The sequence below is a fragment of the Palaemon carinicauda genome, chromosome 15 (genome assembly GCF_036898095.1).
Source record: "Palaemon carinicauda isolate YSFRI2023 chromosome 15, ASM3689809v2, whole genome shotgun sequence".
NCBI classification, from domain to species: domain Eukaryota; kingdom Metazoa; phylum Arthropoda; class Malacostraca; order Decapoda; family Palaemonidae; genus Palaemon; species Palaemon carinicauda.
In genome coordinates, this window is record NC_090739.1 from 135,179,410 (window position 1) to 135,204,903 (window position 25,494).

General features: G+C 37.8%; 1 long non-coding RNA gene across 1 annotated transcript in view; it reads left to right on the forward strand.

Annotated features, from left to right (window-relative positions):
* The window catches only part of LOC137654775 (uncharacterized), a 71,898-nt gene that overhangs the window by 36,751 nt on the left and 9,653 nt on the right, over positions 1–25,494 (forward strand). The window contains exon 2 of the long non-coding RNA XR_011046716.1: positions 1,311–1,433. This is a non-coding gene — a long non-coding RNA (uncharacterized lncRNA). The remainder of the gene's footprint in view (positions 1–1,310; positions 1,434–25,494) is intronic.

Consider the following 25,494-nt stretch of genomic DNA (forward strand, 5'->3'; position numbering starts at 1 on the left):
CAGCTATTTTGTGGGATATTAGTGGTTTACTTAATTTGTTTTCAATTTCTTCTAATTACTGATAATCATTTAACTACTGATAATCATTCAATTACTGATAATCATTTAACTACTGATAATCATTCAATTACTGATAATCATTTAATTACTGATAATCATTCAATTACTGATAATCATTCAATTACTGATAATCATTTAATTACTGATGGTGTAAGAAAGCTCTCTCTCTCTCTCTCTCTCTCTCTCTCTCTCTCTCTCTCTCTCTCTCTCTCTCTCTCTCTCAAGAATAAGTTAGCCAAGATCATAAGAACTCTTTAAATGCTAAAACTAAATCGCTCTTCCAAAGAGCAAATGGAGTCTCTCTCTCTCTCTCTCTCTCTCTCTCTCTCTCTCTCTCTCTCTCTCTCTCTCTCAAGAATAAGTTAGCCAAGATCATAGGAACACTTTAAATGCTAAAACTAAATCGCTCTTCCAAAGAGCAAATGGAGTCAGTCTCTCTCTCTCTCTCTCTCTCTCTCTCTCTCTCTCTCTCTCTCTCTCTCTCTCTCTCTCTCTCTCTCTCTCTCTCTCTTTAGACAAGATCACAAGAACTCTTTAAATGCTTAAACTAAATCGCTCTTACAAAGAGCAAATGGAGTCTCTCTCTCTCTCTCTCTCTCTCTCTCTCTCTCTCTCTCTCTCTCAAGAATAAGCTAGACAAAATCATAAGAACTCTCTAAATGCTAAAACTAAATCACTCTTCCAAAGAGCAAATGGAGTCTCTCTCTCTCTCTCTCTCTCTCTCTCTCTCTCTCTCTCTCTCTCTCTCTCTCTCTCTCAAGAATAAGTTAGACAAGATCATAAGAACTCTTTTAATGGTTAAACTAAATTGCTCTACCAAAGAGCAAATGGAGTCTCCACCCTCTCTCTCTCTCTCTCTCTCTCTCTCTCTCTCTCTCTCTCTCTCTCTCTCTCTCTCTCTCTCTCTCTAGACAAGATCACAAGAACTCTTTAAATGCTTAAACTAAATCGCTCTTACAAAGAGCAAATGGAGTCTCTCTCTCTCTCTCTCTCTCTCTCTCTCTCTCTCTCTCTCTCTCTCTCTCTCTCTCTCTCTTTAGACAAGATCACAAGAACTCTTTAAATGCTTAAACTAAATCGCTCTTACAAAGAGCAAATGGAGTCTCTCTCTCTCTCTCTCTCTCTCTCTCTCTCTCTCTCTCTCTCTCTCTCTCTCTCTCTCTGTTTTAACTACAAATGTAATTTTCGTTGATTGATTGATTTTGGTGATAATCAAAAGTATAAGAACGTTAATTTATATAATTTTTCAGAGGATCATACTTATCAAGAAAGTGAGATTCATTCCTGGCTGTGATTGTGGCTTAAGCAAGCCTACTCAAGACTCTTGGAAGATAATATACATGGTAAATCATAGGATACTACGATAATTATAGGTAAGTGGTTAACTAGATAACATTTTGGTGTTTTTGGGTGTGTATGAAAACTTTTAAAATCAATCACTTCTGTTTATTAGGTTTTTGATTTATCATTCACTCTTCATATATATTTTTAAAACAAACTAAATTTTATGTTTGACGAGATTTATATTGCTAGCATTTTAAAGTTCTCTTTCGTATCATTTTCCGTGTTCATTTCTCTGCCCCATAAACTAAGTGCAGTATACCAAGGACAAAGACACCACTTTACTTACTTTACTTTGATGGCTTCTTTTCCGGTCCCATACAGCAGGGGAACCCCACTCTCTACAGGACCTCCACTGTCGTTTTACCTTGTTCGTTCAGAGTATTTAACGTTTCATATCGCGTATTGTTCATTTACTGTTAAATCGTCACTGTCAAAAGACTCATAAAAAAGAAATTCTTCAGTTTCCTCTTGAAAGCCCTAGGTCATTTAAGTTTACGCTACTCTCTTTATTTACTGTCTCCCCAAGTTGACATAATTTTTTCTTTCTCTTCTAAGACCTACATTTTACTACAATTTGGATTTTCACTTTCCTCGTTTCCCTGTTTTATAATACATTTTGATCATGGGAAGTTTTATACTCTAGTGAGACCATCTGCTATATTGATGTTAAGTATTGAATTCACTCCAGTCACCACACCTTTATCACAACGTTAGTACAAGTCATTTATCTGGCTACTTTTTTCCTTTGCTTTCTTTTCAGTCACCATGAATTTTTTTTTATCTAATAAATCAATTCGCAGGCGACTGCTTTTATGCATTCTTCTTTTGCTACCTTAATTATCTTGATAAACAGAAAGGGCTCAGGGTTGACGTTTGATAGGAACTAACTCATCTCTTGAACATCTCCGATACACTTGCTAATGTCTTCAGTACAGATCATGTTTTATTTTACAGTAACAATAATACCTCATTTACTTATCCAGGTAACCTCTGTCGTCTTCTTACTCAATTTCATGTTGCTTTCTCAAGACATACAGATTATGCTGACACTTTTTTTGTTTTAAGCTTTTTCCCATCTATATGATGAGTCACTGTTTCGTAATTAGGATTTTAAATAAATTCTTGATAAATAATCATATCAGTAATTGATAAAATAATCAACGGTAATTAATAGAATGGTAAATAGAAAAAAAATGGTTAGGTTAAAACCTTCACAGAAAATGGGTTTCCATTATCCTTTGAGAAGGGATTACATTGAAACTACCCTAGGAAATAAGTAGTGAAAACATTTCTCGAGTTGAAAGTTTCCCAAAATACAAGTAGAGATAAAAATATTCATTTAGAAATGGGTCAATCAAGTTTAAATTCTTCTCTGGAAAAGATCCTCCTCTGTGTGTTCAGCAGATGCTTCCTATCGGTCCCCTCCACCTTCTTGCATCTTGAGCATCCTGGTCTCATTAACCCGTACCCGGATAACATTTTCCAAGTTATCTTTCCATCTAAACTTGCATATCGAATCTCCTCCTTCCTTCTACTTTCATAACTATGAACCTTTTATAAAAATGACCCTCTTCTATTTGCAAAACATGACCAAAACACTTTTGTCTTTTCAGCCGAGTCTCCGATGGCCTACTACTTTCACTGTCTTTTTGATAAAATAATTTATGATCTTGTCTCTTCACTTCACTGTGGACATTGATTTCAACATTCATATTGCTACCACTTCCATTTTTCTATCTTGGGTCTTCCAAAACAGTGATGTCTCATTCTCCTAAACCATTGTGGGTTTAAATTCACTTTTATTAAATCGTTCTTTAACCTGTGCACTGATCCCCTTGTTATCTAGGATTCCCCATGACCTTCGTGGAGAAGGTCATGTAAGTACTTTGTATTCTATTGTTACTTTTGAGTCAATATCTCCATTTGATAATTTTGAATCTGGGTACTTAGAAGATCCAACCCTCTTGGTGTTATCCAAGCCCAGTTTCATTGTACCATGTCTTCTTTCTACCATCCATAGAAATTCTACCTTTCTCATGCTTGTTTTGCCTTGGTCGTCAAGTGTTTGTTTCCCAATTTCTAGCTTGTGTATACCAAAACAATGTTATCAATAAAGGCTGAAGTTAAGGGGACCTATTTTCTTACATATGATGATATAAAAATGTTCATAACAAGGTCAAAACTGTAGGGACTAAGAGCCAATAAGGAGCAACCTTAAAGTATTCTGTGCTTCAAACAGTTTCATATTTGTGAAGTTACCTCTGTACACTTATTTTGTACAGATCTAACATACTTTTCAAACGATGTCATCTTCCTTTCCTCCATAACATTTACCTCTATTTTACTTCTGTTTCTTATCAAATTCAAAACATGTCCACCACAGTTCAATTCAAATCTTTGCCAATCTCCCTTGCTTAGTTTACTTTTCATCTTTTCTCTTGTAGGCTTACTCTTAAGATATCAACTTTCATTTTCTCCATAACATCTACACCCACCTTCTATATCTTAAAACATTCAAAATGTATCGACAACAGTTCAATTTTAATCTTTGCCAATCTCCCTTACCTTGTGTCCTCTCCATCTTGACTCTTCTACTTTTAAGATGTCAACTTTCCTTTTCTCCATAAGAGCTACACCCACCTTCTATCTCTTATTAAATTCAAAACATATCGACCACAGGTCAATTTTAATCTTTGCCAATCTCCCTTACCTTGTGTCCTCTCCATCTTGTCTCTTACACTCTTAAGATGGCAACTTTCCTTTTCTGCATAACAGCACCACCCACCTTCTATCTCTTATTACATTCAAAACATATCGACCACAGGTCAATTTTAATATTTGCCAATCTCCCTTACCTTGTGTCCTCTCCATCTTGTCTCTTACACTCTTAAGATGGCAACTTTCCTTTTCTGCATAACAGCACCACCCACCTTCTATCTCTTATTACATTCAAAACATATCGACCACAGGTCAATTTTAATCTTTGCCAATCTCCCTTACCTTGTGTCCTCTCCATCTTGTCTCTTACACTCTTAAGATGGCAACTTTCCTTTTCTGCATAACAGCACCACCCACCTTCTATCTCTTATTACATTCAAAACATATCGACCACAGGTCAATTTTAATATTTGCCAATCTCCCTTACCTTGTGTCCTCTCCATCTTGTCTCTTACACTCTTAAGATGGCAACTTTCCTTTTCTGCATAACAGCACCACCCACCTTCTATCTCTTATTACATTCAAAACATATCGACCACAGGTCAATTTTAATCTTTGCCAATCTCCCTTACCTTGTGTCCTCTCCATCTTGTCTCTTACACTCTTAAGATGGCAACTTTCCTTTTCTGCATAACAGCACCACCCACCTTCTATCTCTTATTACATTCAAAACATATCGACCACAGGTCAATTTTAATATTTGCCAATCTCCCTTACCTTGTGTCCTCTCCATCTTGTCTCTTACACTCTTAAGATGGCAACTTTCCTTTTCTGCATAACAGCACCACCCACCTTCTATCTCTTATTACATTCAAAACATATCGACCACAGGTCAATTTTAATCTTTGCCAATCTCCCTTACCTTGTGTCCTCTCCATCTTGTCTCTTACACTCTTAAGATGGCAACTTTCCTTTTCTGCATAACAGCACCACCCACCTTCTATCTCTTATTACATTCAAAACATATCGACCACAGGTCAATTTTAATATTTGCCAATCTCCCTTACCTTGTGTCCTCTCCATCTTGTCTCTTACACTCTTAAGATGGCAACTTTCCTTTTCTGCATAACAGCACCACCCACCTTCTATCTCTTATTACATTCAAAACATATCGACCACAGCCCAATTTTAATCTTTGCCAATCTCCCTTACCTTGTGTCCTCTCCATCTTGACTCTTCTACTTTTAAGATGTCAACTTTCCTTTTCTCCATAACAGCTACACCCACCTTCTATCTCTTATTAACATTCAAAACATATCGACCACAGGTCAATTTTAATCTTTGCCAATCTCCCTTACCTTGTGTCCTCTCCATCTTGTCTCTTATACTCTTAAGATGTCAACTTTCCTTTTCTGCATAACAGCACCACCCACCTTCTATCTCTTATTAACATTCAAAACATATCGACCACAGGTCAATTTTAATCTTTGCCAATCTCCCTTACCTTGTGTCCTCTCCATCTGTCTCTTCTACTCTAGATATGTCAACTTTTCTTTTCTCAATAACAGTTACATCCACCTTCTATCTCTTATCACATTCAAAAGTGTCGACCACGGCTCAATTTTAATCTTTGCCAATCTCCCTTACCTTGTGTCCCCTCCATCTTGTCTCTTATACTCTAGAGATGTCAACTTTTCTTTTCTCAATAACAGTTACATCCACCTTCTATCTCTTATCACATTCAAAAGTGTCGACCACGGCTCAATTTTAATCTTTGTCAATCTCCCTTACCTTGTGTCCTCTCCATCTTGTCTCTTATACTTTCAAGATGTCAACTTTCCTTTCTCCATAACAGCTACATCCACCTTCTATCTCTTATTACATTCAAAAAGTGTCGACCACGGCTCAATTTTAATCTTTGTCAATCTCCCTTACCTTGTGTCCTCTCCATCTTGTCTCTTATACTCTAGAGATGTCAACTTTTCTTTTCTCAATAACAGTTACATCCACCTTCTATCTCTTATCACATTCAAAAGTGTCGACCACGGCTCAATTTTAATCTTTGTCAATCTCCCTTACCTTGTGTCCTCTCCATCTTGTCTCTTATACTCTAGAGATGTCAACTTTTCTTTTCTCAATAACAGTTACATCCACCTTCTATCTCTTATCACATTCAAAAGTGTCGACCACGGCTCAATTTTAATCTTTGTCAATCTCCCTTACCTTGTGTCCTCTCCATCTTGTCTCTTATACTCTAGAGATGTCAACTTTTCTTTTCTCAATAACAGTTACATCCACCTTCTATCTCTTATCACATTCAAAAGTGTCGACCACGGCTCAATTTTAATCTTTGTCAATCTCCCTTACCTTGTGTCCTCTCCATCTTGTCTCTTATACTCTAGAGATGTCAACTTTTCTTTTCTCAATAACAGTTACATCCACCTTCTATCTCTTATCACATTCAAAAGTGTCGACCACGGCTCAATTTTAATCTTTGTCAATCTCCCTTACCTTGTGTCCTCTCCATCTTGTCTGTTATACTCTAGAGATGTCAACTTTTCTTTTCTCAATAACAGTTACATCCACCTTCTATCTCTTATCACATTCAAAAGTGTCGACCACGGCTCAATTTTAATCTTTGTCAATCTCCCTTACCTTGTGTCCTCTCCATCTTGTCTCTTATACTCTAGAGATGTCAACTTTTCTTTTCTCAATAACAGTTACATCCACCTTCTATCTCTTATCACATTCAAAAGTGTCGACCACGGCTCAATTTTAATCTTTGTCAATCTCCCTTACCTTGTGTCCTCTCCATCTTGTCTCTTATACTCTAGAGATGTCAACTTTTCTTTTCTCAATAACAGTTACATCCACCTTCTATCTCTTATCACATTCAAAAGTGTCGACCACGGCTCAATTTTAATCTTTGTCAATCTCCCTTACCTTGTGTCCTCTCCATCTTGTCTCTTATACTCTAGAGATGTCAACTTTTCTTTTCTCAATAACAGTTACATCCACCTTCTATCTCTTATCACATTCAAAAGTGTCGACCACGGCTCAATTTTAATCTTTGTCAATCTCCCTTACCTTGTGTCCTCTCCATCTTGTCTCTTATACTCTAGAGATGTCAACTTTTCTTTTCTCAATAACAGTTACATCCACCTTCTATCTCTTATCACATTCAAAAGTGTCGACCACGGCTCAATTTTAATCTTTGTCAATCTCCCTTACCTTGTGTCCTCTCCATCTTGTCTCTTATACTCTAGAGATGTCAACTTTTCTTTTCTCAATAACAGTTACATCCACCTTCTATCTCTTATCACATTCAAAAAGTGTCGACCACGGCTCAATTTTAATCTTTGTCAATCTCCCTTACCTTGTGTCCTCTCCATCTTGTCTCTTATACTCTAGAGATGTCAACTTTTCTTTTCTCAATAACAGTTACATCCACCTTCTATCTCTTATCACATTCAAAAGTGTCGACCACGGCTCAATTTTAATCTTTGTCAATCTCCCTTACCTTGTGTCCTCTCCATCTTGTCTCTTATACTCTAGAGATGTCAACTTTTTTTTCTCAATAACAGTTACATCCACCTTCTATCTCTTATCACATTCAAAAGTGTCGACCACGGCTCAATTTTAATCTTTGTCAATCTCCCTTACCTTGTGTCCTCTCCATCTTGTCTCTTATACTCTAGAGATGTCAACTTTTCTTTTCTCAATAACAGTTACATCCACCTTCTATCTCTTATCACATTCAAAAGTGTCGACCACGGCTCAATTTTAATCTTTGCCAATCTCCCTTACCTTGTGTCCCCTCCATCTTGTCTCTTATACTTTCAAGATGTCAACTTTCCTATTCTCCATAACAGCTACACCCACCTTCTATCTCTTATTACATTAAAAAAGTGTCGACCACGGCTCAATTTTAATCTTTGTCAATCTCCCTTACCTTGTGTCCTCTCCATCTTGTCTCTTATACTCTAGAGATGTCAACTTTTCTTTTCTCAATAACAGTTACATCCACCTTCTATCTCTTATCACATTCAAAAGTGTCGACCACGGCTCAATTTTAATCTTTGCCAATCTCCCTTACCTTGTGTCCCCTCCATCTTGTCTCTTATACTTTCAAGATGTCAACTTTCCTATTCTCCATAACAGCTACACCCACCTTCTATCTCTTATTACATTCAAAAAGTGTCGACCACGGCTCAATTTTAATCTTTGTCAATCTCCCTTACCTTGTGTCCTCTCCATCTTGTCTCTTATACTCTAGAGATGTCAACTTTTCTTTTCTCAATAACAGTTACATCCACCTTCTATCTCTTATCACATTCAAAAGTGTCGACCACGGCTCAATTTTAATCTTTGTCAATCTCCCTTACCTTGTGTCCTCTCCATCTTGTCTCTTATACTCTAGAGATGTCAACTTTTCTTTTCTCAATAACAGTTACATCCACCTTCTATCTCTTATCACATTCAAAAGTGTCGACCACGGCTCAATTTTAATCTTTGTCAATCTCCCTTACCTTGTGTCCTCTCCATCTTGTCTCTTATACTCTAGAGATGTCAACTTTTTTTTCTCAATAACAGTTACATCCACCTTCTATCTCTTATCACATTCAAAAGTGTCGACCACGGCTCAATTTTAATCTTTGTCAATCTCCCTTACCTTGTGTCCTCTCCATCTTGTCTCTTATACTCTAGAGATGTCAACTTTTCTTTTCTCAATAACAGTTACATCCACCTTCTATCTCTTATCACATTCAAAAGTGTCGACCACGGCTCAATTTTAATCTTTGCCAATCTCCCTTACCTTGTGTCCCCTCCATCTTGTCTCTTATACTTTCAAGATGTCAACTTTCCTTTCTCCATAACAGCTACACCCACCTTCTATCTCTTATTACATTAAAAAGTGTCGACCACGGCTCAATTTTAATCTTTGTCAATCTCCCTTACCTTGTGTCCTCTCCATCTTGTCTCTTATACTCTAGAGATGTCAACTTTTCTTTTCTCAATAACAGTTACATCCACCTTCTATCTCTTATCACATTCAAAAGTGTCGACCACGGCTCAATTTTAATCTTTGCCAATCTCCCTTACCTTGTGTCCCCTCCATCTTGTCTCTTATACTTTCAAGATGTCAACTTTCCTATTCTCCATAACAGCTACACCCACCTTCTATCTCTTATTACATTAAAAAAGTGTCGACCACGGCTCACTTTTAATCTTTGTCAATCTCCCTTACCTTGTGTCCTCTCCATCTTGTCTCTTATACTCTAGAGATGTCAACTTTTCTTTTCTCAATAACAGTTACATCCACCTTCTATCTCTTATCACATTCAAAAGTGTCGACCACGGCTCAATTTTAATCTTTGTCAATCTCCCTTACCTTGTGTCCTCTCCATCTTGTCTCTTATACTCTAGAGATGTCAACTTTTCTTTTCTCAATAACAGTTACATCCACCTTCTATCTCTTATCACATTCAAAAGTGTCGACCACGGCTCAATTTTAATCTTTGCCAATCTCCCTTACCTTGTGTCCCCTCCATCTTGTCTCTTATACTTTCAAGATGTCAACTTTCCTATTCTCCATAACAGCTACACCCACCTTCTATCTCTTATTACATTAAAAAAGTGTCGACCACGGCTCAATTTTAATCTTTGTCAATCTCCCTTACCTTGTGTCCTCTCCATCTTGTCTCTTATACTCTAGAGATGTCAACTTTTCTTTTCTCAATAACAGTTACATCCACCTTCTATCTCTTATCACATTCAAAAGTGTCGACCACGGCTCAATTTTAATCTTTGTCAATCTCCCTTACCTTGTGTCCTCTCCATCTTGTCTCTTATACTCTAGAGATGTCAACTTTTCTTTTCTCAATAACAGTTACATACACCTTCTATCTCTTATCACATTCAAAAGTGTCGACCACGGCTCAATTTTAATCTTTGCCAATCTCCCTTACCTTGTGTCCTCTCCATCTTGTCTCTTATACTCTAGAGATGTCAACTTTTCTTCTCTCAATAACAGTTACATCCACCTTCTATCTCTTATCACATTCAAAAGTGTCGACCACGGCTCAATTTTAATCTTTGCCAATCTCCCTTACCTTGTGTCCTCTCCATCTTGTCTCTTATACTCTAGAGATGTCAACTTTTCTTTTCTCAATAACAGTTACATCCACCTTCTATCTCTTATCACATTCAAAAGTGTCGACCACGGCTCAATTTTAATCTTTGCCAATCTCCCTTACCTTGTGTCCTCTCCATCTTGTCTCTTATACTCTAGAGATGTCAACTTTTCTTTTCTCAATAACAGTTACATCCACCTTCTATCTCTTATCACATTCAAAAGTGTCGACCACGGCTCAATTTTAATCTTTGTCAATCTCCCTTACCTTGTGTCCCCTCCATCTTGTCTCTTATACTTTCAAGATGTCAACTTTCCTATTCTCCATAACAGCTATACCCACCTTCTATCTCTTATTACATTAAAAAAGTGTCGACCACGGCTCAATTTTAATCTTTGTCAATCTCCCTTACCTTGTGTCCTCTCCATCTTGTCTCTTATACTTTCAAGATGTCAACTTTCCTATTCTCCATAACAGCTACATCCACCTTCTATCTCTTATTACATTCAAAAAGTGTCGACCACGGCTCAATTTTAATCTTTGTCAATCTCCCTTACCTTGTGTCCTCTCCATCTTGTCTCTTATACTCTAGATGTCAACTTTTCTTTTCTCAATAACAGTTACACCCACCTTCTATCTCTTATTACATTCGAAAAGTGTCGACCACGGCTCAATTTTAATCTTTGTCAATCTCCCTTACCTTGTGTCCTCTCCATCTTGTCTCTTATACTCTAGAGATGTCAACTTTTCTTTTCTCAATAACAGTTACATCCACCTTCTATCTCTTATCACATTCAAAAGTGTCGACCACGGCTCAATTTTAATCTTTGCCAATCTCCCTTACCTTGTGTCCCCTCCATCTTGTCTCTTATACTTTCAAGATGTCAACTTTCCTATTCTCCATAACAGCTACACCCACCTTCTATCTCTTATTACATTCAAAAAGTGTCGACCACGGCTCAATTTTAATCTTTGTCAATCTCCCTTACCTTGTGTCCTCTCCATCTTGTCTGTTATACTCTAGAGATGTCAACTTTTCTTTTCTCAATAACAGTTACATCCACCTTCTATCTCTTATCACATTCAAAAGTGTCGACCATGGCTCAATTTTAATCTTTGTCAATCTCCCTTACCTTGTGTCCTCTCCATCTTGTCTCTTATACTCTAGAGATGTCAACTTTTCTTTTCTCAATAACAGTTACATCCACCTTCTATATCTTATCACATTCAAAAAGTGTCGACCACGGCTCAATTTTAATCTTTGTCAATCTCCCTTACCTTGTGTCCTCTCCATCTTGTCTCTTATACTCTAGAGATGTCAACTTTTCTTTTCTCAATAACAGTTACATCCACCTTCTATCTCTTATCACATTCAAAAGTGTCGACCACGGCTCAATTTTAATCTTTGTCAATCTCCCTTACCTTGTGTCCTCTCCATCTTGTCTCTTATACTCTAGAGATGTCAACTTTTCTTTTATCAATAACAGTTACATCCACCTTCTATCTCTTATCACATTCAAAAGTGTCGACCACGGCTCAATTTTAATCTTTGCCAATCTCCCTTACCTTGTGTCCCCTCCATCTAGTCTCTTATACTTTCAAGATGTCAACTTTCCTATTCTCCATAACAGCTACACCCACCTTCTATCTCTTATTACATTCAAAAGTGTCGACCACGGCTCAATTTTAATCTTTGTCAATCTCCCTTACCTTGTGTCCTCTCCATCTTGTCTGTTATACTCTAGAGATGTCAACTTTTCTTTTCTCAATAACAGTTACATCCACCTTCTATCTCTTATCACATTCAAAAGTGTCGACCACGGCTCAATTTTAATCTTTGTCAATCTCCCTTACCTTGTGTCCTCTCCATCTTGTCTGTTATACTCTAGAGATGTCAACTTTTCTTTTCTCAATAACAGTTACATCCACCTTCTATCTCTTATCACATTCAAAAGTGTCGACCACGGCTCAATTTTAATCTTTGTCAATCTCCCTTACCTTGTGTCCTCTCCATCTTGTCTCTTATACTCTAGAGATGTCAACTTTTCTTTTCTCAATAACAGTTACATCCACCTTCTATCTCTTATCACATTCAAAAGTGTCGACCACGGCTCAATTTTAATCTTTGTCAATCTCCCTTACCTTGTGTCCTCTCCATCTTGTCTCTTATACTCTAGAGATGTCAACTTTTCTTTTCTCAATAACAGTTACATCCACCTTCTATCTCTTATCACATTCAAAAGTGTCGACCACGGCTCAATTTTAATCTTTGTCAATCTCCCTTACCTTGTGTCCTCTCCATCTTGTCTCTTATACTCTAGAGATGTCAACTTTTCTTTTCTCAATAACAGTTACATCCACCTTCTATCTCTTATCACATTCAAAAGTGTCGACCACGGCTCAATTTTAATCTTTGTCAATCTCCCTTACCTTGTGTCCTCTCCATCTTGTCTCTTATACTCTAGAGATGTCAACTTTTCTTTTCTCAATAACAGTTACATCCACCTTCTATCTCTTATCACATTCAAAAGTGTCGACCACGGCTCAATTTTAATCTTTGTCAATCTCCCTTACCTTGTGTCCTCTCCATCTTGTCTCTTATACTCTAGAGATGTCAACTTTTCTTTTCTCAATAACAGTTACATCCACCTTCTATCTCTTATCACATTCAAAAGTGTCGACCACGGCTCAATTTTAATCTTTGTCAATCTCCCTTACCTTGTGTCCTCTCCATCTTGTCTGTTATACTCTAGAGATGTCAACTTTTCTTTTCTCAATAACAGTTACATCCACCTTCTATCTCTTATCACATTCAAAAGTGTCGACCACGGCTCAATTTTAATCTTTGTCAATCTCCCTTACCTTGTGTCCTCTCCATCTTGTCTCTTATACTCTAGAGATGTCAACTTTTCTTTTCTCAATAACAGTTACATCCACCTTCTATCTCTTATCACATTCAAAAGTGTCGACCACGGCTCAATTTTAATCTTTGTCAATCTCCCTTACCTTGTGTCCTCTCCATCTTGTCTCTTATACTCTAGAGATGTCAACTTTTCTTTTCTCAATAACAGTTACATCCACCTTCTATCTCTTATCACATTCAAAAGTGTCGACCACGGCTCAATTTTAATCTTTGTCAATCTCCCTTACCTTGTGTCCTCTCCATCTTGTCTCTTATACTCTAGAGATGTCAACTTTTCTTTTCTCAATAACAGTTACATCCACCTTCTATCTCTTATCACATTCAAAAGTGTCGACCACGGCTCAATTTTAATCTTTGTCAATCTCCCTTACCTTGTGTCCTCTCCATCTTGTCTGTTATACTCTAGAGATGTCAACTTTTCTTTTCTCAATAACAGTTACATCCACCTTCTATCTCTTATCACATTCAAAAGTGTCGACCACGGCTCAATTTTAATCTTTGTCAATCTCCCTTACCTTGTGTCCTCTCCATCTTGTCTCTTATACTCTAGAGATGTCAACTTTTCTTTTCTCAATAACAGTTACATCCACCTTCTATATCTTATCACATTCAAAAAGTGTCGACCACGGCTCAATTTTAATCTTTGTCAATCTCCCTTACCTTGTGTCCTCTCCATCTTGTCTCTTATACTCTAGAGATGTCAACTTTTCTTTTCTCAATAACAGTTACATCCACCTTCTATCTCTTAACACATTCAAAAGTGTCGACCACGGCTCAATTTTAATCTTTGTCAATCTCCCTTACCTTGTGTCCTCTCCATCTTGTCTCTTATACTCTAGAGATGTCAACTTTTTTTTTTCTCAATAACAGTTACATCCACCTTCTATCTCTTATCACATTCAAAAGTGTCGACCACGGCTCAATTTTAATCTTTGTCAATCTCCCTTACCTTGTGTCCTCTCCATCTTGTCTCTTATACTCTAGAGATGTCAACTTTTCTTTTCTCAATAACAGTTACATCCACCTTCTATCTCTTATCACATTCAAAAGTGTCGACCACGGCTCAATTTTAATCTTTGCCAATCTCCCTTACCTTGTGTCCCCTCCATCTTGTCTCTTATACTTTCAAGATGTCAACTTTCCTATTCTCCATAACAGCTACACCCACCTTCTATCTCTTATTACATTAAAATAGTGTCGACCACGGCTCACTTTTAATCTTTGTCAATCTCCCTTACCTTGTGTCCTCTCCATCTTGTCTCTTATACTCTAGAGATGTCAACTTTTCTTTTCTCAATAACAGTTACATCCACCTTCTATCTCTTATCACATTCAAAAGTGTCGACCACGGCTCAATTTTAATCTTTGTCAATCTCCCTTACCTTGTGTCCTCTCCATCTTGTCTCTTATACTCTAGAGATGTCAACTTTTCTTTTCTCAATAACAGTTACATCCACCTTCTATCTCTTATCACATTCAAAAGTGTCGACCACGGCTCAATTTTAATCTTTGCCAATCTCCCTTACCTTGTGTCCCCTCCATCTTGTCTCTTATACTTTCAAGATGTCAACTTTCCTATTCTCCATAACAGCTACACCCACCTTCTATCTCTTATTACATTAAAAAAGTGTCGACCACGGCTCACTTTTAATCTTTGTCAATCTCCCTTACCTTGTGTCCTCTCCATCTTGTCTCTTATACTCTAGAGATGTCAACTTTTCTTTTCTCAATAACAGTTACATCCACCTTCTATCTCTTATCACATTCAAAAGTGTCGACCACGGCTCAATTTTAATCTTTGCCAATCTCCCTTACCTTGTGTCCCCTCCATCTTGTCTCTTATACTTTCAAGATGTCAACTTTCCTATTCTCCATAACAGCTACACCCACCTTCTATCTCTTATTACATTAAAAAAGTGTCGACCACGGCTCACTTTTAATCTTTGTCAATCTCCCTTACCTTGTGTCCTCTCCATCTTGTCTCTTATACTCTAGAGATGTCAACTTTTCTTTTCTCAATAACAGTTACATCCACCTTCTATCTCTTATCACATTCAAAAGTGTCGACCACGGCTCAATTTTAATCTTTGTCAATCTCCCTTACCTTGTGTCCTCTCCATCTTGTCTCTTATACTCTAGAGATGTCAACTTTTCTTTTCTCAATAACAGTTACATCCACCTTCTATCTCTTATCACATTCAAAAGTGTCGACCACGGCTCAATTTTAATCTTTGCCAATCTCCCTTACCTTGTGTCCCCTCCATCTTGTCTCTTATACTTTCAAGATGTCAACTTTCCTATTCTCCATAACAGCTACACCCACCTTCTATCTCTTATTACATTAAAAAAGTGTCGACCACGGCTCACTTTTAATCTTTGTCAATCTCCCTTACCTTTTGTCCTCTCCATCTTGTCTCTTATACTCTAGAGATGTCAACTTTTCTTTTCTCAATAACAGTTACATCCACCTTCTATCTCTTATCACATTCAAAAGTGTCGACCACGGCTCAATTTTAATCTTTGTCAATCTCCCTTACCTTGTGTCCTCTCCATCTTGTCTCTTATACTCTAGAGATGTCAACTTTTCTTTTCTCAATAACAGTTACATCCACCTTCTATCTCTTATCACATTCAAAAGTGTCGACCACGGCTCAATTTTAATCTTTGCCAATCTCCCTTACCTTGTGTCCTCTCCATCTTGTCTCTTATACTCTAGAGATGTCAACTTTTCTTCTCTCAATAACAGTTACATCCACCTTCTATCTCTTATCACATTCAAAAGTGTCGACCACGGCTCAATTTTAATCTTTGCCAATCTCCCTTACCTTGTGTCCTCTCCATCTTGTCTCTTATACTCTAGAGATGTCAACTTTTCTTTTCTCAATAACAGTTACATCCACCTTCTATCTCTTATCACATTCAAAAGTGTCGACCACGGCTCAATTTTAATCTTTGTCAATCTCCCTTACCTTGTGTCCTCTCCATCTTGACTCTTATACTCTAGAGATGTCAACTTTTCTTTTCTCAATAACAGTTACATCCACCTTCTATCTCTTATCACATTCAAAAGTGTCGACCACGGCTCAATTTTAATCTTTGCCAATCTCCCTTACCTTGTGTCCCCTCCATCTTGTCTCTTATACTTTCAAGATGTCAACTTTCATATTCTCCATAACAGCTACACCCACCTTTTATCTCTTATTACATTCAAAAAGTGTCGACCACGGCTCAAATTTAATCTTTGTCAATCTCCCTTACCTTGTGTTCCCTCCATCTTGTCTCTTATACTTTCAAGATGTCAACTTTTCTTTTCTCAATAACAGTTACATCCACCTTCTATCTCTTATCACATTCAAAAGTGTCGACCACGGCTCAATTTTAATCTTTGTCAATCTCCCTTACCTTGTGTCCCCTCCATCTTGTCTCTTATACTTTCAAGATGTCAACTTTCCTATTCTCCATAACAGCTACACCCACCTTCTATCTCTTATTACATTCAAAAAGTGTCGACCACGGCTCAATTTTAATCTTTGCCAATCTCCCTTACCTTGTGTCCCCTCCATCTTGTCTCTTATACTCTAGAGATGTCAACTTTCCTATTCTCCATAACAGCTACACCCACCTTCTATCTCTTATTACATTCGAAAAGTGTCGACCACGGCTCAATTTTAATCTTTGTCAATCTCCCTTACCTTGTGTCCTCTCCATCTTGTCTCTTATACTCTAGAGATGTCAACTTTTCTTTTCTCAATAACAGTTACATCCACCTTCTATCTCTTATCACATTCAAAAGTGTCGACCACGGCTCAATTTTAATCTTTGCCAATCTCCCTTACCTTGTGTCCCCTCCATCTTGTCTCTTATACTCTAGAGATGTCAACTTTCCTATTCTCCATAACAGCTACACCCACCTTCTATCTCTTATTACATTCAAAAAGTGTCGACCACGGCTCAATTTTAATCTTTTTCAATCTCCCTTACCTTGTGTCCTCTCCATCTTGTCTCTTATACTCTAGAGATGTCAACTTTTCTTTTCTCAATAACAGTTACATCCACCTTCTATCTCTTATCACATTCAAAAGTGTCGACCACAGTTCAATTTTAATCTTTGCCAATCTCCCTTACCTTGTGTCCCCTCAATCTTGTCTCTTTTACTTTCAAGATGTCAACTTTCCTATTCTCCATAACAGCTACACCCACCTTCTATCTCTTATTACATTAAAAAAGTGTCGACCACGGCTCACTTTTAATCTTTGCCAATCTCCCTTACCTTGTGTCCCCTCCATCTTGTCTCTTATACTTTCAAGATGTCAACTTTCCTATTCTCCATAACAGCTACACCAACCTTCTATCTCTTATTACATTCAAAAAGTGTCGACCACGGCTCAATTTTAATCTTTGTCAATCTCCCTTACCTTGTGTCCTCTCCATCTTGTCTCTTATACTCTAGAGATGTCAACTTTTCTTTTCTCAATAACAGTTACATCCACCTTCTATCTCTTACCACATTCAAAAGTGTCGACCACAGTTCAATTTTAATCTTTGCCAATCTCCCTTACCTTGTGTCCCCTCCATCTTGTCTCTTATACTTTCAAGATGTCAACTTTCCTATTCTCCATAACAGCTACACCCACCTTCTATCTCTTATTACATTCAAAAAGTGTCGACCACGGCTCAATTTTAAACTTTGTCAATCTCCCTTACCTTGTGTCCTCTCCATCTTGTCTCTTATACTCTTAAGATGTCAACTTTCCTTTTCTCCATAACAGCTACACCCACCTTCTATCTCTTATTACATTCAAAAAGTGTCGACCACAGCTCAATTTCAATCTTTGCCAATCTCCCTTACCTTGTGTCCTCTCCATCTTGTCTCTTCTACTCTTAAGGTGTCAACTTTCCTTTTCTCCATAACAGCTATACTCACCTTCTATCTCTTGTTACATTCAAAAAGTGTCGACCACAGCTCAATTTTAATCTTTGTCAATCTCCCTTACCTTGTGTCCTCTCCAACTTGTCTCTTATACTCTTAACATGTCAACTTTCCTTTTCTCCATAACAGCTACACCCACCTTCTATCTCTTATTACATTCAAAAAGTGTCGACCACAGCTCAATTTCAATCTTTGCCAATCTCCCTTACCTTGTGTCCTCTCCATCTTGTCTCTTCTACTCTTAAGGTGTCAACTTTCCTTTTCTCCATAACAGCTATACTCACCTTCTATCTCTTGTTACATTCAAAAAGTGTCGACCACAGCTCAATTTTAATCTTTGTCAATCTCCCTTACCTTGTGTCCTCTCCAACTTGTCTCTTATACTCTTAACATGTCAACTTTCCTTTTCTCCATAACAGCTACACCCACCTTCTATCTCTTATTACATTCAAAAAGTGTCGACCACAGTTCAATTTCAATCTTTGCCAATCTCCCTTACCTTGTGTCCTCTCCATCTTGTCTCTTCTACTCTTAAGGTGTCAACTTTCCTTTTCTCCATAACAGCTATACTCACCTTCTATCTCTTGTTACATTCAAAAAGTGTCGACCACAGCTCAATTTTAATCTTTGTCAATCTCCCTTACCTTGTGTCCTCTCCAACTTGTCTCTTATACTCTTAACATGTCAACTTTCCTTTTCTCCATAACAGCTACACCCACCTTCTATCTCTTATTACATTCAAAAAGTGTCGACCACAGCTCAATTTCAATCTTTGCCAATCTCCCTTACCTTGTGTCCTCTCCATCTTGTCTCTTCTACTCTTAAGGTGTCAACTTTCCTTTTCTCCATAACAGCTACACCCACCTTCTATCTCTTATTACGTTCAAAATATGTCGACCACAGTTCAATTTTAATCTTTGCCAATCTCCCTTACCTTGTCTCCTCTCCATCTTGTCTCTTATATTCTTAAGATGTCAACTTTCCTTTTCTCCATAACAGCTACACCCACCTTCTATCTCTTATTACATTCAAAATGTGTCGACTACAGTTCAATTTTAATCTTTGCCAATCTCCCTTACCTTGTCTATTCTCCATCTTGTCTCTTATATTCTTAAGATGTCAACTTTCCTTTTCTCCATAACAGCTACACCCACCTTCTATCTCTTATTACATTCAAAATGTGTCGACCACGGTTCAATTTTAATCTTTGCCAATCTCCCTTACCTTGTCTCCTCTCCATCTTGTCTCTTATACTCTTAAGATGTCGATTTTCCTTTTCTCCATAACAGCTACACCCATCTTCTATCTCTTATTACATTCAAAATGTGTCGACCAAAGTTCAATGTTAATCCTTGCCAATCTCCCTTACCTTGTGTCCTCTCCATCTTGTCCCTTATACTCTTAAGATGTCAACTTTCCTTTTCTCCATAACAGCTACACCCACCTTCTATCTCTTATTACATTCAAAATGTGTCGACTACAGTTCAATTTTAATCTTTGCCAATCTCCCTTACCTTGTCTATTCTCAATCTTGTCTCTTATATTCTTAAGATGTCAACTTTCCTTTTCTCCATAACAGCTACACCCACCTTTTATCTCTTATTACATTCAAAATGTGTCGACCACGGTTCAATTTTAATCTTTGCCAATCTCCCTTACCTTGTCTCCTCTCCATTTTGTCTCTTAAACTCTTAAGATGTCAACTTTCCTTTTCTCCATAACAGCTTCACCCACCTTCTATCTCTTAATACGTTCAGTATGTGTCGACCACAGTTCAATTTTAATCTTTGCTAATCATCCTTACCTTGTCTCCTCTCCATCTTGTCTCTTATACTCTTAAGATGTCAACTTTCCTTTTCTCCATAACAGCTTCACCCACCTTTTATCTCTTATTACGTTCAAAATATGTCGACCACGGCTCAATGTTAATTTTTGTCAATCTCCCTTGCCTTGTCTCCTCTCCATCTTGTCTCCTCTCTAACTTGTCTCTTATACTCTCAAGATGTCGACTTTCCTTATCTCCATAACATCTACACCCACCTTATATTTCTTATTACATTCAAAATGTGTCGACCAGAGTTCAATTTTAATCTTTGCCAATCTCCCTTACCTTGTCTCCTCTCCATTTTGTCTCCTCTCCATCTTATCTCCTCTCTATCGTGTCTCTTATACTCTTAAGATGTCGACTTTCCTTTTCTCCATAACAGCTACACCCACCTTCTATATCTTATTACGTTCAAAATGTGTCGACCACAGTTCAATTTTAATCTTTGCCAATCTCCCTTGCCTTGTCTCCTCTCCATCTTGTCTCTTATACTCTTAAGATGTCAACTTTCCTTTTCTCCATAACAGCTTCACCCACCTTTTATCTCTTATTACGTTCAAAATATGTCGACCACAGTTCAATGTTAATCCTTGCCAATCTCCCTTACCTTGTCTCCTCTCCATCTTGTCTCCTCTCTAACTTGTCTCTTATACTCTCAAGATGTCAACTTTCCTTTTCTCCATAACATCTACACCCACCTTATATTTCTTATTACATTCAAAATGTGTCGACCAGAGTTCAATTTTAATCTTTGCCAATCTCCCTTACCTTGTCTCCTCTCCATTTTGTCTCCTCTCCATCTTATCTCCTCTCCATCGTGTCTCTTATACTCTTATGATGTCAACTTTCCTTTTCTCCATAACAGCTACACCCACCTTCTATCTCTTATTACGCTCAAAATGTGTCGACCACAGTTCAATTTTAATCTTTGCCAATATCCCTTGCCTTGTCTCCTCTCCATCTTGTCTCTTATACTCTTAAGATGTCAACTTTCCTTTTCTCCATAACAGCTACACCCACCTTTTATCTCTTATTACGTTCAAAATATGTCGACCACAGTTCAATGTTAATCCTTGCCAATCTCCCTTGCCTTGTCTCCTCTCCATCTTGTCTCCTCTCCATCTTGTCTCTTATACTCTCAAGATGTCGACTTTCCTTTTCTCCATAACAGCTACACCCACCTTGTATCTCTTATTACTTTCAAAATCTGTCGACCAGAGTTCAATTTTAATCTTTGCCAATCTCCCTTACCTTGTGTCCTCTCCATTTTCTCTCTTATACTCTTAAGATGTCAACTTTCCTTTTCTCCATAACAGCTACACCCACATTCTATCTCTTATTACCTTAAAAATGTGTCGACCACAGTTCAATTTTAATCTTTGCCAATCTCCCTTACCTTTTCTCCTCTCCATATTGTCTCTTATACTCTTAAGATGTCAACTTTCCTTTTCTCCATAACAGCTTCACCCACCTTTTATCTCTTATTACGTTCAAAATATGTCGACCACAGTTCAATGTTAATCCTTGCCAATCTCCCTTGCCTTGTCTCCTCTCCATATTGTCTCCTCTCCATCTTGTCTCTTATACTCTCAAGATGTCGACTTTCCTTTTCTCCATAACAGCTACACCCACCTTCTATCTCTTATTATATTCAAAATGTGTCGACCACAGTTCAATTTTAATCTTTGCCAATCTCCCTTACCTTGTCTCCTCTCCATCTTGTCTCTTATACTCTTAAGAGGTCAACTTTCCTTTTCTCCATAACAGCTACATCCACCTTCTATCTCTTATTACCTTAAAAATGTGTCGACCACAGTTCAATTTTAATCTTTGCCAATCTCCCTTACCTTGTCTCCTCTCCATCTTGTCTCTTATACTCTTAAGATGTCAACTTTCCTTTTCTCCATAACAGCTTCACCCACCTTTTATCTCTTATTACGTTCAAAATATGTCGACCACAGTTCAATTTTAATCCTTGCCAATCTCCCTTGCCTTGTCTCCTCTCCACCTTGTCTCCTCTCCATCTTGTCTCTTATACTCTCAAGATGTCGACTTTCCTTTTCTCCATAACAGCTTCACCCACCTTCTATCTCTTATTACGTTCGAAATATGTCGACCACAGTTCAATTTTAATCTTTGCCAATCTCCCTTACCTTGTGTCCTCTCCATCTCGTTTCTTATACTCTTAAGATGTCGATTTTCCTTTTCTTCATAACAGCTACACCCACCTTCTATCTCTTATTACATTCAAAATGTGTCGATCACAGTTCAATTTTAATCTTTGCCAATCTCCCTTACCTTGTCTCCTCTCCATCTTGTCTCTTATACTCTTAAGATGTCAACTTTCCTTTTCTCCATAACAGCTACACCCACCTTCTATCTCTTATTATATTCAAAAAGTGTCGACCATAGTTCAATTTTAATCTTTGCCAATCTCCCTTGCCTTGTCTCCTCTCCATCTTGTCTCTTATACTCTTAAGATGTCAACTTTCCTTTTCGCCATAACAGCTACACCCACCTTCTATCTCTTATTACGTCCAAAATGTGTCGACCAGAGTTCAATTTTAATTTTTGCCAATCTCCCATACCTTGTGTCCTCTCCATCTTGTCTCCTTTCCATCTTGTCTCCTCTCCATCTTGTCTCCTTTCCATCTTGTCTCTTATACTCTCAAGATGTCGACTTTCCTTTTCTCCATAACAGCTACACCCGCCTTCTATCTCTTATTACGTTCAAAATGTGTCGACCACAGTTCAATTTTAATCTTTGCCAATCTCCCTTGTCTTGTCTCCTCTCCATCTTTTCTCTTATACTCTTAAGATGTCAACTTTCCTTTTCTCCATAACAGCTTCGCCTACCTTCTATCTCTTATTAGGTTCAAAATGTGTCGACCACAGTTCAATTTTAATCTTTGCCAATCTCCCTTACCTTGTCTCCTTTCCATCTTGTCTCCTCTCCATCTTGTCTCCTTTCCATCTTGTCTCTTATACTCTCAAGATGTCGACTTTCCTTTTCTCCATAGCAGCTACACCCACCTTCTATCTCTTATTACTTTCAAAATCTGTCGACCACAGTTCAATTTTAATCTTTGCCAATTTTCGTTGCCTTGTCTCCTCTCCATCTTGTCTCTTATACTCTTAAGATGTTAACTTTCTTTTTGTCCATAACAGCTACACCCACCTTCTATCTCTTATTATATTCAAAATGTTTCGACCACAGTTCAATTTTAATCTTTGCCAATCTCCCTTGCCTTGTCTCCTCTCCATCTTGTCTCTTATACTCTTAAGATGTCAACTTTCCTTTTCTCCATAACAGCTACACCCACCTTCTATCTCTTATTATATTCAAAATGTTTCGACCACAGTTCAATTTTAATCTTTGCCTATCGCCCTTGCCTTGTCTCCTCTCCATCTTGTCTCTTATACTTTTAAGATTTCAACTTTCCTTTTCTCCATAACAGCTACACTCACCTTCTATCATTCAAAAAGTGTCGACCACAGTTCAATTTTAATCTTTGCCAATCTCCCTTGCCTTGTTTCTTCTCCATCTTGTCTCCTTTCCATCTTTTCTCCTTTTCATCTTGTCTTTTATACTCTCAAGATGTCAACTTTCCTTTTCTCCATAACAGCTACACCCACCTTCTATCTCTTATTACTTTCAAAATGTGTCGACCACAGTTCAATTTTAATCTTTGCCAATTTCCCTTGCCTTGTCTCCTCTCCATCTCGTTTCTTATACTCTTAAGATGTCGACTTTCCTTTTCTCCATAACAGCTACACCCACCTTCTATCTCTTATTACATTCAAAATGTGTCGACCACAGTTCAATTTTAATCTTTGCCAATCTCCCTTACCTTGTCTCCTCTCCATCTTGTCTCTTATACTCTTAAGATGTCAACTTTCTTTTTCTCCATAACAGCTTCACTCACCTTCTATCTCTTATTACGTTCAAAATATGTCGACCATAGTTCAATTTTAATCTTTGCCAATCTCCCTTACCTTGTGTCCTCTCCATCTTGTCTCTTATACTCCTAAGAGGTCGACTTTCCTTTCTCCATAACAGCTACACCCACCTTCTATCTCTTATTACGTTTGAAATATGTCGACCACAGTTCAATTTTAATCTTTGCCAATCTCCCTTACCTTGTGTCCTCTTCATCTCGTTTCTTATACTCTTAAGATGTCGACTTCAATCTCTTATTACGTTCGAAATATGTCGACCACAGTTCAATTTTAATCTTTGCCAATCTCCCTTACCTTGTGTCCTCTCCATCTCGTTTCTTATACTCTTAAGATGTCGACTTTCTTTTTCTCCATAACAGCGACACCCACCTTCTATCTCTTATTACGTTCGAAATATGTCGACCACAGTTCAATTTTATTCTTTGCCAATTTCCCTTACCTTGTGTCCTCTCCATCTCGTTTCTTATACTCTTAAGATTTCGACTTTCATTTTCTCCATAACAGCTAAACCCACCTTCTATCTCTTATTACATTCAAAATGTGTCGATCACAGTTCAATTTTAATCTTTGCCAATCTCCCTTACCTTGTCTCCTCTCCATCTTGTCTCTTATACTCTTAAGATGTCAACTTTCCTTTTCTCCATAACAGCTACACCCACCTTCTATCTCTTATTATATTCAAAAAGTGTCGACCACAGTTCAATTTTAATCTTTGCCAATCTCCCTTGCCTTGTCTCCTCTCCATCTTGTCTCTTATACTCTTAAGATGTCAACTTTCCTTTTCGCCATAACAGCTACACCCACCTTCTATCTCTTATTACGTCCAAAATGTGTCGACCAGAGTTCAATTTTAATCTTTGCCAATCTCCCTTACCTTGTGTCCTCTCCATCTTGTCTCCTTTCCATCTTGTCTCCTCTCCATCTTGTCTCCTTTCCATCTTGTCTCTTATACTCTCAAGATGTCGACTTTCCTTTTCTCCATAACAGCTACACCCACCTTCTATCTCTTATTAGGTTCAAAATGTGTCGACCACAGTTCAATTTTAATCTTTGCCAATCTCCCTTACCTTGTCTCCTCTCCATCTTGTCTCCTTTCCATCTTGTCTCCTCTCCATCTTGTCTCCTTTCCATCTTGTCTCTTATACTCTCAAGATGTCGACTTTCCTTTTCTCCATAGCAGCTACACCCACCATCTATCTCTTATTATTTTCAAAATCTGTCGACCACAGTTTAATTTTAATCTTTGCCAATTTTCTTTGCCTTGTCTCCTCTCCATCTTGTCTCTTATACTCTGAAGATGTTAACTTTCCTTTTCTCCATAACAGCTACACCCACCTTCTATCTCTTATTATATTCAAAATGTTTCGACCACAGTTCAATTTTAATATTTGCCAATCTCCCTTGCCTTGTCTCCTCTCCATCTTGTCTCTTATACTCTTAAGATGTTAACTTTCCTTTTCTCCATAACAGCTACACCCACCTTCTATCTCTTATTATATTCAAAATGTTTCGACCACAGTTCAATTTTAATCTTTGCCAATCTCCCTTACCTTGTCTATTCTCCATCTTGTCTCTTTTATTTTTAAGATGTCAACTTTCCTTTTCTCCATAACAGCTACACCCACCTTCTATCTCTTATTACATTCAAAATGTGTCGACC